The sequence below is a fragment of the Salmo salar genome, chromosome ssa01 (genome assembly GCF_905237065.1).
Source record: "Salmo salar chromosome ssa01, Ssal_v3.1, whole genome shotgun sequence".
In the NCBI taxonomy this organism is placed as follows: domain Eukaryota; kingdom Metazoa; phylum Chordata; class Actinopteri; order Salmoniformes; family Salmonidae; genus Salmo; species Salmo salar.
Genome location: NC_059442.1, coordinates 43,363,696 through 43,376,101, shown reverse-complemented (window position 1 = coordinate 43,376,101; position 12,406 = coordinate 43,363,696). Strand labels below are relative to the sequence as shown.

The 12,406-nt window shown below is 42.1% G+C and overlaps 1 long non-coding RNA gene across 1 annotated transcript; it reads left to right on the top strand.

Moving 5' to 3' along the window:
• Positions 1-2,749: 2,749 nt before the first annotated feature.
• On the top strand, positions 2,750-5,927 carry LOC123726749 (uncharacterized). The gene is made up of 2 exons (XR_006758875.1): positions 2,750-2,999; positions 5,094-5,927. It is a non-coding gene; the product is annotated as an uncharacterized lncRNA (long non-coding RNA).
• The last annotated feature ends 6,479 nt before the right edge of the window (positions 5,928-12,406 follow it).

Genomic DNA, 12,406 nt, shown 5'->3' with positions numbered 1-12,406 from the left:
ACATGAAACTATCGTCCCAAACAAAACACCCAGTCGTTATCCCTACACAAAAAAAAACTCTCCAGAGAAGTCACCTCCTACTACGAGGTTTTAGTCTTCTTCCCCAGGGTCCAAAGACGGGGATTGGCAGAATGCTGATTGTTCATATCTGCCAGTTTGTCATTACTGCCACGAAAAAGGCCATATCGTCTCTGTGTCCTTAGTCGAAACAGAGAAATGAGAGAGATAAAAAACATTTCATATTCTTGTGGGAGCCCGCCAGCCCGTTATCTCACTGGTTGGGACTGGTTTATCTCCTAAACAAGATTTTGGATCAGTTTGTATGAACCCTTTGTTTCAGACAGGTTTGTGTCTCTGCAGAGGGGTGATGCTGTTAAGCAGCCGGTGAAGATGCTGCAGGACACTAGGGCAGCCCAGTCTTTCATTTTGGAGGGTGTTTTGCCTTTGTCTGATACTTCAGCAACCGGTGACAGTATGTTAGATCAAGTTGTGGATATGGGTTGCATGTACGTTCCTTTGTATAATGTGGAACTCGAGTCGGATCTTGTTTCAGGTCCTGTGGTCTTTTGAGTGAGGCCTACCCTACCTGTAAAGGGGTTCTCATTCATTTTGGGAATCGATTTGGCTGGAGAGCCAGCGTAGAGGAACCTGATGCTGTTACACATGCTCATGTCTAAGAAGATTGTAGAGCGCAAGTATAGTGTTGAGGAGGATGTCAGCGAATCCACCATGTTTGATCTGTCTGAGACGTTTGTGTGGTCCTGATTTTGGTAAACCTCCTGAGTTGACCTCTCCTTTGAAAACCCCTAAGGACCTCTGAAAGAAGAGAGGGTCTTTACCAGTTGACACTTCAATGTATTATGAAGTTTGTGTGGGTTACTTTGACAGAGATTGTGTTCTGATGAGGAAATGGCATTCTCACGCCACTTCTGGGCAAGACGTTTTGACCAGTGTATCTACAATTTTTGTTGCAGTTACACTTTGACAAGAGATACTGGGGTTGGCTCATGATGGTAGTATGGCAGGCCATCTTGGGGTCAACAGGACGTATGACCGTAACTTGCGCAACTTCTTCTGGCCTGGTCTGAAACAGGATGTTGTGGTGGACTCAATCAATCAATAAAATGTATTTATAAAGCCCTTTTGACATTATCAGATGTCACAAAGTGCTCATACAATGATTATTTCATATTAATATCTCTACCATAAGCCGCCTCCAACGTCTTTTTAGAGAATTTGGCAGTACGTCCAACCGGCCTCACAACCGCAGACCACATGTAACCACGCCAGCCCAGGACCTCCACATCCAGCTTCTTCACCTGTGGGATTATCTGAGACTAGCCACTAGAACAGCTGATGAAACTGTTGGTTTGCAAAACCAAATGATTTCTTCCCAAACTGTCAGAAACCATCTCAGGGAATCTTATCTGCGTGATCGTCGTCCTCACCAAGATCTTGACCTGACTGCAGTTCTGCGTCGTAACCGACTTCAGTGGGCAAATGCTCACCTTCAAAGGCCACTGGCACGCTGGAGAAGTCTGCGCTTTACGGCCGAATCCTGGTTTCAACTGTACCGGGCAGATGGCACCGTCATGTGGGCGTGCGGTTTGCTGATGTCAACGCGGTGAACAGAGTGCCCATGGTGGCGGTGGGGTTATGGTATGGGCAGGCATAAGCTGCGGACAACAAACACAATTGCATTTTGTCTATGGCAATTTGAATGCACAGATTTGAATCCACCGACATCACCTCATGTTTCAGCATGAAAATGCATGGGCCCAGGTCGCAAGGATCTGTACACAATTCCTGGAAGCTGAAACTGTCCCAGTTCTTCCATGGCCTGCATGCATACTCATCAGACATGTCACTCAATTAGCATGTTTGGGATGCTCTGGATCGACGTGTACAACAGCGTGTTCCAGTTCCCGCCAATATCCAGCAACTTCGCACCACCATTGAAAATTGAGTGGGACAACATTCCACAGGCCACAATCAACAGCCTGATCAACTCTATGCAAAGGAGAGGCATGAGTTAAATGGTGGTCACACCACATACTGACTGGTTTTCTGATCCACGCCCCTACCTTTTTTTCATGATATATGTGACCAACAGATGCATGTCTGTATTCCCAGTCATGTGAAATCCATAGATTAGGGCCTAATGAATTTACTTCACTTGAGTGATTTCCTTATATGAACTGTAACTCAGTAAAATCTTTGAAATTGTTGCATGTTGCGTTTTATATTTTTATTCACTGTAACTACCAATATAAAACAACAAGCAAGCTATTTATCTGAGAAGTCAGCCGTTAGCTTCAACGATGATTGATGACTAACTAGACAACGGGAAGACTGCATGCTCAAAGATTAAATGAAGTGGATTGGTGTTATTGTATTGGTAGACCATTCATCTACACCTATCTAATGCTTTTGCATCTTTGAGGAGGGTGAAGGCGAGTGGCCAGTGCTAGCAAGAAATGGGATGCGGCTCAAAATGACATAGCTAACAAATGACAGCAAAATGCCTCTCGCTTCCAACAAGTTTAGGATAGAAAAGCAATCGATATCCTATCTAAATCAAACTAATTCTGAACTGCTGAAATTACTACAATGCTGTTAATATATTTTGATCACTTTTCATGTCATTTTGGCCAGCACTACGCAGCTGATTCAAATAATCAAAGCTTGATGATGAGTTCATTATTTGAATCAGCTGAGCCATGGCAAAAACCAAAATGTTCCCCCCTTGGTGTCCTTAGGACCGAGTCTGGGAAACGCTGCCTTACACCATAGAGAAAAAAGTTGGTAATCTGGATTATTTCATCACCCCACCGGAGCACAGAAGAAGAAAAAACAGCTGTGCCATGTCAACATGTTAAAGTCATACTTTTCCCGTTGCGATCAGTCAGAGAGGTCGGTGGAAACAGGTAGTGATCATCTGGCTGTGGCCACTGCAGTCACTATTGTCTTCCTTGAGAGGAAAGCCCAATACGCCCTGTGTGAGTAACTCAGAAAAAAACCTTGATGACTTTTTGGCAAACTTGTCTCCAGAGGAAAAAGGCGACATTGCTGCACTGCTTTTAGAATATCAGGGTTTATTCTCAGGTGTGCCTACTCAGACAAATGTACTAGGGCATTATATTGACGTTTGAGACTCTGCCACAATCAAATGGCATGCCTATCGACAGAATCCTGAAAAGAGAGAGAAACTCCGCAGTTAGGAGTTCATGCTTGAGCATGGTATTGCACAACATGACAACAGTCCATGGAGTTCGCCCTGTATATTAGTACCTAAGGTGGATGTGTTTCTCCGGTTTGTTTCCGATTTTCGCAAACTCAATTCCGTTACTATATCAGACTCGTACCCTTTGCCTAGGGTCGACGATTGTGTGGACCGTGTTGGCGCTGCTAAGTATGTTAGCAAGTTTGATCTGCTGAACGGGTATTGGCAGGCTCCTCTAACTGAGTGTGCCAAAGAGCTATCTGCTTTTGTCATTCCTGATGGTTTGTTTTCCTACCTATGTCTTCTGTTTGGTATGAGGCATATTTGGACGATGTGATGGTATTTAGTACCACCTGGCCCAGATCACCTTCAGAACTTTAGGAGTCTGTTCGAACGATTTGCATCTGCCAACTTTTCAGTTAACCTGTCAAAGAGTGAAATCACCCATACAACAGTGAAGTATCTTGGGAAGGTGGTGGGCCAAGGAAAAGTCAGACCGGCAATGGCAAAAGTGGAGGCCATCAATAACCTTCCTGTGCCAACTTCTCACCAGGAACTGCACCCATTATTGGGGATGGCTGGCTACTACCGACATTTTTCAAGAACTTCGCCCAGATCGTTGTGCACTTACAGATTTGACCTTTACCAAATTCATTTTCTGTTAGAGCCCAGACTGCCAAGAAGCTTATGACAAGTCAAAAGCCCTTTTAGCCTCAGTACCGGTGCTTTCTGTTCCAGATTTTCATCATCCATTTTCTATGTACACAGATGCCACAAGATGACCAAAGATATCCATAACCATGCTAGCAGATGCCCATAGACTTCCAGTCATTGCGGTAACGCTAGTTAGCAATTGCGCTAGTAAGCAACTTCCTTCAAACTGCACACAGAAAAAGAAAAATGGTATCTACGAGTTAATCTGACTCTGGGGAAGTAGATAAAGGGCCTCATTGCCAAAATCCCGAAGTATCCCTTTAATATCTTATAATCAGTTACCATTGGAGGTTTGCACCTTCCATCATTCTTCCTTTTTTTTATTGCAAATCCCTTTTATTTTGCTGTCAAACTGAATCTGTGGCATTATTTAGGATGCTTAAGACAGAAGCTTATACTTTACTCAATAAAACAAACTGTTTAAACAACAATGTGCAGAAAGTGTGGTCCCAAAATTATTTTCTAAATAGCATTGCTATTGCTGGGATTCAACCCCATTCCCTGTCGTCTGAGTGTTCTGGTCCCCGAGACCCTATCCGCTGATCTGCCGGTCGGTGTTTAAAAGCAGTTTGGAATCAAAGAAAGCAAAGGAACCACTGCGAAATCAATGGCGCATCGCATTTTGCAACACGCGGTTAAAAAAAACCACATGATCAAACAAAGTTTTGACATGATTGATCACGTGATAATGTTACTTTGACATGAGCATCGGTACATTGTCGGCTCAGTAGTGCTTTGATTGATACCGAGGCTCCAGTATCAATCGTCCCATCACTACTGATATCATCTTTGGTACTTGTAGTGTTAATGGACACATGCTTATAAGTGTTGCACTTCTTGTGCATTGCCTTAATGCTAACTAGGACTGCGTTATGCCTTTGCTTGCTACTTTTGTTAGCTTTATATTGTTTTGCTTGCCATGCTATGTAGCCATTGGTACATTTGCCTGCTATAGATTCAGCCTACCATGCCACATGTTATTGCACCCCTTTCTGGCCATTCAATGTTAACTGCTGCTAAATGTATGCATAGCTTTACCAATTTATATGCTTATAGCATCTGCATATTGTCATTGACTTTTGCCATTAATAGCCAATCGTGTATGTTCATTGCTGTTATTGCCCGTTATTATTTGCAGCTTTCTGTTTCCTTTTAGATCAAGCATACTCCATACAAAGCCAACCATGTCTCAAGACAAGAGTCATGTCAACAACTGTCAACCATTCCCTGCCATATATCATCCCCATTACCTGAATCTATAAAGACTCTTAAACTGGAGTCCCACAGTAGATGGGCATCCCCATAACCCTCACCTAAACCTCACTCAGTTACAATCTAGTAAATTAATAATATTGTGACAGGCTAGGAACCAAAGTTTTGGTCAGTGTCTCCCCGGGAACATGCAGTTGAGGACAGGCAGGTGAGAGCGTTGTACTTGGAAGGTTGTATGACACTGTTGATATTGGTTTAGTTCTGTGAGCAACCATTTTGTGACCATACCTTCTGGAAGAAATGTTTGGGGTTTGGTCGATTGTTCTGAATGGTATGTGTTGAGTTTAAACATAGGTGAGTTTATTCATGTGACAATATTCAAGATGTCCTTTTTTTTCTCAATTGGTTTGAGGTCCAGGCAGTTTATTGGCAGTGCTCTGTAATAAGGTGACTATCTTTAAGTAAAGTAATTTGTGTTTCTAAAATCAATTCATGTAAATGCTGTGGTTAACTGTGTTCTTTTCTACCATCAGAAGTACAGCACTGTCACCGTTTTAGGTCCTCTTGTGAACTTGGTCAGCTGAATCTCTGTATCTACTGGAAGTAACAGATCTAAGAAGTAATTTTGGTGTACTCTTGTTTGTGTCAAACGAGCAAACCTAATTCTCTAAGCTTGGTTAAACGTTGCTGATGTATCTGAACGGTTTCCCTTTTAATGTGCCTAGAACCTGTAAAGTTTAATGTTACAATTCTAATAAAACGTTTATATTTTTGCTAAGGTGTTGTCTGGCCTATTGCATAGACTGTTGACCCAACTTAATAGATGGCCTGTAGCTGACTGGCTGGCAACCTGGTCTCAGAGCATTTCATATTATTCTGTATGTAAATCCGCTACACTCCATTTAGTACGATATGTTTTGTTTGGTATGTATTCATTTGTGGATGTCCCGGAAGACTCCCGGAACATATTCCAGTCTGTGCTAAGCAAAACAGTCCTGTAGCTTAGCATCCGCTTCATCTGACCACTTTCTTATTGACCGAGTCACTGGTGCTTTCTGCTTTAGATTTGCTTGTAAGCAGGGATCAGGAGGATAAAATTATGGTCAGATTTGCCAAATGGAGGGCGAGGGAGAGCTTTGTACGCGTCTCTGTGTGTGGAGTAAAGATGGTCTAGAGTTTTTTTTCCCTCTGGTTGCACATTTAACATGCTGACAGAAATGAGTTAAAGCTGATTTGAGTTTTCCTGCATTAAAGTCACCGGCCACAAGGAGCGCCGCCTCTGGATGAGCGTTTTCGTGTTTGCTTATGGCCGTATACAGCTCATTTATTAGTTGCTTGCAAACTTTCAGAACCACCTTTGAACCCCTTTCTGTTTTGGTTGTCGAAGTGACTTTGTTAGTTCTCGTTTCTGGAAGCGACAATATTTTCGGTTTGTCCTTTGGGAACGTAACAAGTGTTCTGTACTATCATCCCACATTAAATATATCTTATTTACAGTAAGAATCAGATCCCCTGTTTTTACTTTTCGTTAAGGAGAATTGGAATTTCATCTTAATGGAATTTAAATGGAATTGACCCCAACCCTACCTCTGTGTGCCTTCAAGTGTGTGTTGAGTTCCTCTATCTCTGAATACCAAGGTGAACAGCCTTACAGCCACTTCTAGTCTGCCACACAGACAAGACCGAGGAGTAGCTAGCCACTACTGTGCACACAGCTACACGGATCCCCAAGAACTGCTGCTCTTTTCTCCCGTACTCAAACGTGTAATTTTCAAATTTCCTCACAGAGCGTTCGGCCCTCCGCCAATTAGCACAGGGCTCTGACCTCAGATAAAAACACAAGCACACACCCTGAGACTGAGATACAGCCATGTGAAGCTCTGGCGGAGGATTCTAATCAGCTACTCACTAATTTGACTCACTCTGAGTCGTTATACATTCAGCCATCAAATCATCATAGCTATACATAATTCATCTACCTGAGGTGGAATAATGATTCAGATGTATTATTCCCTCTCTCCGGCATTAAACGTGTGATTATAGTTACATTCATTTGTACCGTTAGACTTGACTTAATAAGAATAGGATGTATTTTCTCTCTGTATAATCATCATCTCTCTCTCGGGCTCGATATCTTTGGCTGTCGCTTGTTTCCAATGCAGACTTTTGGAAGAGAATACAGATGCGTGTCAATAAAACTGCCAGAGCTCAATTAAATGATCAAATTGGCATTAGTAGGGTAGTAGGGGGTAACTGCCCCCCCCCCACCTGTAATTCACATAAAAGACCACAAGATGACACCAAATTATTTTCCCAACACTGTCTGTCACTGTTCTTGCTGAACAAAACGTTTCCTCTGTGTCATCACAACCTTTGGAGATAATTCAACAAAATTATTGTGTGGTAAATTGATTAAAAAAATTGCAATTTTGAAAAGGTTGTAGGTATATTCCAATGAATTTAGATCTCTATTTTTGTATATGTATATACAAATAGGAAAGCCTTAAGATATATAATCCACTTGTTTAGAGAGAAACATTTTGTTAAATTTTGAGTAAAGTAGTAATATGTTGGATGAGTACTTTGGTACAAATTAGAATCGTTGCCACATCAATGTTGCACTGAGTTAATTAGTTAAGTTATTGTATATTCCAATGTTATTATTTATATTCCATTCCAAAATTATATTACAATGAATGTTTTATGAATTAAAAACAACTATTGAAAACCTTTTGCTGAATGTAATTTTAAAGACTGCTGCGATTTAAAATATTGCATTATTGAAATCCTATTTAGTGCAATTGTACATAAGGGATTGTATGGAAAAGGAACAACAACACAAGAACAAAGCAAATGAATGTGCAGGTGAGTTAAAAAGAGCGACCTTACATCAAATCTCCTCATAGTATGGATATTAATGGTGACATGTGCAACACCATTTTCCCCCCCCCCATATTTTATTTAAATCATTAAAATAAGACAACTAGACTTCGTTTTTACTGAAGAATTTCTAAATAAAACCGATTTAATGGATTTTAACACCCTTGTGTGAAATCCGATACCATAATCTTCCCGGTTCTTAAAAAAACACTCCTTTTCTAAAAACAACATTTCATGAAATAACAAAAAAAAGTGTAAACTGTAGCTGTTTATTCGCCTAAGCATGACCTTCATTCACATACCAATTTTTTTTCTCTAAACATTGCTTTTTTTGTGTCAGCAATTAGACATTGTTCTTAGGGGGGGCTAGTTACCCCCTAGTACCCTGCTGTACAACTAAACTCCTACTACTACCCCACCACTATTATGTAATACCCAATCTCTCCATACGGGGGTGGGGTCACACCAAAGTGCCACCACCATGCAGTGGCCTTATCCCAGAAGAAAGCTGCACATTTAGGTAGCTTGGGAACGGGATGATCGAAGAAGGATAGTAGCAACCTCCATAATAACCATGCCTATTTGTAAGTGATAGTGGAAACTAAAACATAGATATTACAAAGTAAACTCTTATTCCCTACTTCTTCATCCCCTCCCTGTTCTGCTCTGGCCAGCTGTTTTAGCTAGCCTTTGTCCAGGCAGAGTTGCAAAAAGGGGCTCTGGTAGCATTGTTCAATTGAACCTTGAGAGGGTCAGGGGTCAAGAATATGATCAAGCACATCAATGGCGGTCTGGGATGAGGCTCTGGAAATCCTGTCTATCTGCAGTAACATTTCATCAGGGTCATTTTTGAGCTCCGTGTGTTTCCACACGTGCATTTCTTGTCATATTTCATCCGTCTTGTGTGTCGTGACCATTTGTAAAATGGGCTTTAAAATCGAATAAGCTTGAACTTTTGATGCCTGTAACCACGTGTCCACAGTTTTTATGTGAGTCCTACCGTATAAAAAATGAACGACAGCTGTAATTGAAACAGGTAGTTTCGGTACAATTGTACAAATGCTGACAGATCATTTATTTGTTCGACATGGTGGTAAAATTAATTATGCAAGAAATGGTGGCGGAAACGCCTTTACGCACAAATATTGATATAATAATAATATCATATCGAAGTAAACTTGGAGTCACGTGATGATATGGTGTGTGGTCCTCCCACTATGACTCGGGGAAATCATGCAGTTTATTAGGCTACAGATGAAATAAATGGTGATGAACTTACCAGAGTGGTAATGCTCCTTTTCCAATAAATATCTAGGGTCTTATTCTGGTGACATGATGATCAGCACTTGACTGCCGTTTGACAAATACAAATATTCGAGCTATTTTCCATAATATTCTCATCATGTAGACTAGCCTACCCGCACAGCCTACCTGCACTGTATCTGCAAGCTGTTGGCTATAGAGTGCATGGACCAAGACCAGAGTAGGCACATTTGTTATGCAACTCTATCGGTAGAGTTGAAAATGCGATGGAAACACACTGAACTTTAGTTTTTATTAAGTACATGAAAACTTAAGAGAAAAAGTATATTTTGTGTACTAGGTCATCATGTATTGACTTTTATTTGCAACAAGTCCAATGGGTGGATACACACCACTGGTGGGAAAATGCGCTTATTTTCTTTATGCGGATTTTAGATTATTTGCATGAAAATCTGTCGCCAATTGGATGGAAATGTAGTTTGTGTGAAAGTGTGTGTGTGCATACTTGCGGTCATGTATGTGCGTGTGTGTGTGTGTGTAGAATGCACATCTCTCTCTCTCAGTCTCTACCCTCTGTGCACCCTACCAGGCAGCTCATGGCCTCCTCCTTTCATTGCTAAGAAACCCTCTATTCTGTGGTATTAATCAGAGCTGAGGCTCCGGGAGGCCAGCCAAGCCTCTCATCCTCCTCATTCATCCTTACAGGGCTGCTGCTCTGCTCTGCTCTCTCTCCTCTCATCCACAGACGTGGTAATTAACCATCAGACCACAGATGGGATCGATTTTTACCCTACCTTCCCCCTCCGTCTCGTCTCTCTCTTTCGCTCTCGGTTCTTGGTCTCTCTCTCACTCACTCTTTGTTGCTTTCTCTCTCTCCTCTTCTCTCTCTCTCTCTCTCTCTCTCTCTTGCTCTTCCTCTTTCTCTCTGTGCTGGTTCTTTTCCTGCACCCTTCTCCTCTCATACACAAGTCCCATAATTGCACTGGAACTGTGCCAGGTCAGTCTCAGACTACAGGCCCCTCACCTGCCCCTCACCTCTTCCTCACCTCACCTCCCTGCCCCCCCCCAGCCCCAGCCCCTGCCCTCCCCCATCTCTTTGCTCTCCCCCTGCCCCTCCCCAGTCCTATCTCCTCCCTCTGTTTTTCTCTCACCACCTTTTCCTTACCTCTCCCCTCAGCCCCTCTCCCCCCCTCAGTCCGTAGTCTCACCTGCTCAATACGTTATTAGTGGCAGAGCCATTGCGGATTAACTAAAGAGACAAGAGATTGATTTCTGTGTCTGCAGATACAGTGGCAAGAAAAAGTATGTGTACCCTTTGGAATTACTTGGACTTCTGCAAGAATTGGTCATAAAATGTGATCTGATCTTCATCTAAGTCACAACAATAGACAAACACAGTCTGCTTAAACTAATAACACACAAACAATTATACGTTTTAATGTCTTTATTGAACACACCGTGTAAACATTCACAGTGCAGGGTGGGAAAAGTATATGAACCCTGGATTTAATAACTGGTTGAACCTTCTTTGGCAGAAATAATCTCAACCAAATGTTTTCTGTAGTTGCGGATCAGACCTGCACAACGGTCAGGAGGAATTTTGGGCCATTCCTCTTTACAAAACTTTTTCAGTTCAGCAATATTCTTGGGATGTCTGGTGTGTACCGCTCTCTTGAGGTCATGCCACAGCATCTCAATCGGGTTGAGGTCAGGACTCTGACTGGGCCACTCCAAAAGGCGTATTTTCTTCTGTTGAAGCCATTCTGTTGTTGATTTACTTCTGTGTTTTGGGTCATTGTCCTGTTGCATCACCCAACTTCTGTTGAGCTTCAATTGGCAAACAGACAGCCTTACATTCTCCTGCAAAATGTCTTGATAAAGTTGGGAATTCATTTTTCCATCAATGATAGCAAGCAGTCCGGGCCCTGAGGCAGCAAAGCAGCTCTAAACCATGATGCTTCCTCCACCATACTTTACAGTTGGGATGATGTTCTGATGTTGTTGTGTTGTGCCTTTTTTTCTCCACACATGTGTTCTTTCCAAACAGCTCATCTTTAGTTTCATCTGTCCACAGAATATTTTGCCAGTTGCGCTGTGGAACATCCAGATGCTCTTTTGCAAACTTCAGACGTGCAGCAATGGGGTTTTTGGACAGCAGTGGCTTCTTCCGTGGTGTCCTCCCATGAACAACAATTCTTAATTTTGGGTCTTCTGAGATCTCTTTTGTTTGAGGCATGGTTCACATCAGGCAATGCCTTTTCTGAATAGCAAACTCAAATTTTGTGAGTGTTTTTTTTACAGGGCAGAGCAGCTCTTACCAACATCTCCAATCTCGTCTCATTGATTGGACTCCAGGTTAGTTGACTCCTGACTCCAATTAGCTTTTGGAGAAGTCATTAGCCTAGGGGTTCACATACTTTTTCCAACCTACACTGTGAATGTTTAAATGATGTATTCAATATAGACAAGAAAAATAGAATCATTTGTGTGTTATTAGTTTAAGCACACTGTGTTTGTCTATTGTTGTGACTTAGATGAAGATCAGATCTAATTTGATGACCAATTTATGCGGAAATCCAGATGATTCCAAAGGGTTCACATACTTTTTCTTGCCACTGTACAAGTGTGTGTGTGTGTGTGTGTGTGTGTGTGTGTGTGTGTGTGTGTGTGCGTGCGCATGCGTGTGTGTGTGCGTGCGCATGCGTGTGTGCTCGTGCATGTGTGAAATCAAATTCAAAATAAAAAATAGAATGAAGGTTTATTGGTCGGGTACGCAGATGTTATCGCAGGTGCAGTGAAATGCTTGTGTTTCCAGCTCCAACAGTGCAGTAATACCTAGCAATACAAAAATAACAATACACAAGTAATCCAGAAAAAGAATGAGTCCATCAGTGGTCAATGACTATGTACATAGGGCAGCAGTCTCTAAGGTGCAGGGTTGAGTACCGGGTGGTAGCCGTGCTAGAACAGTGTCTAAAGTTCAGGGCAGGGTACTGGGCGGAGGCTGGCTAGAGGTGACTGTTTAACAGTCTAACGGCTTGGAGATAGAAGCTGTTTCTCCATCTCTCGGTCCCAGCTTTGATGCACCTGTTCTCTAATAATACAGAGAGAGAC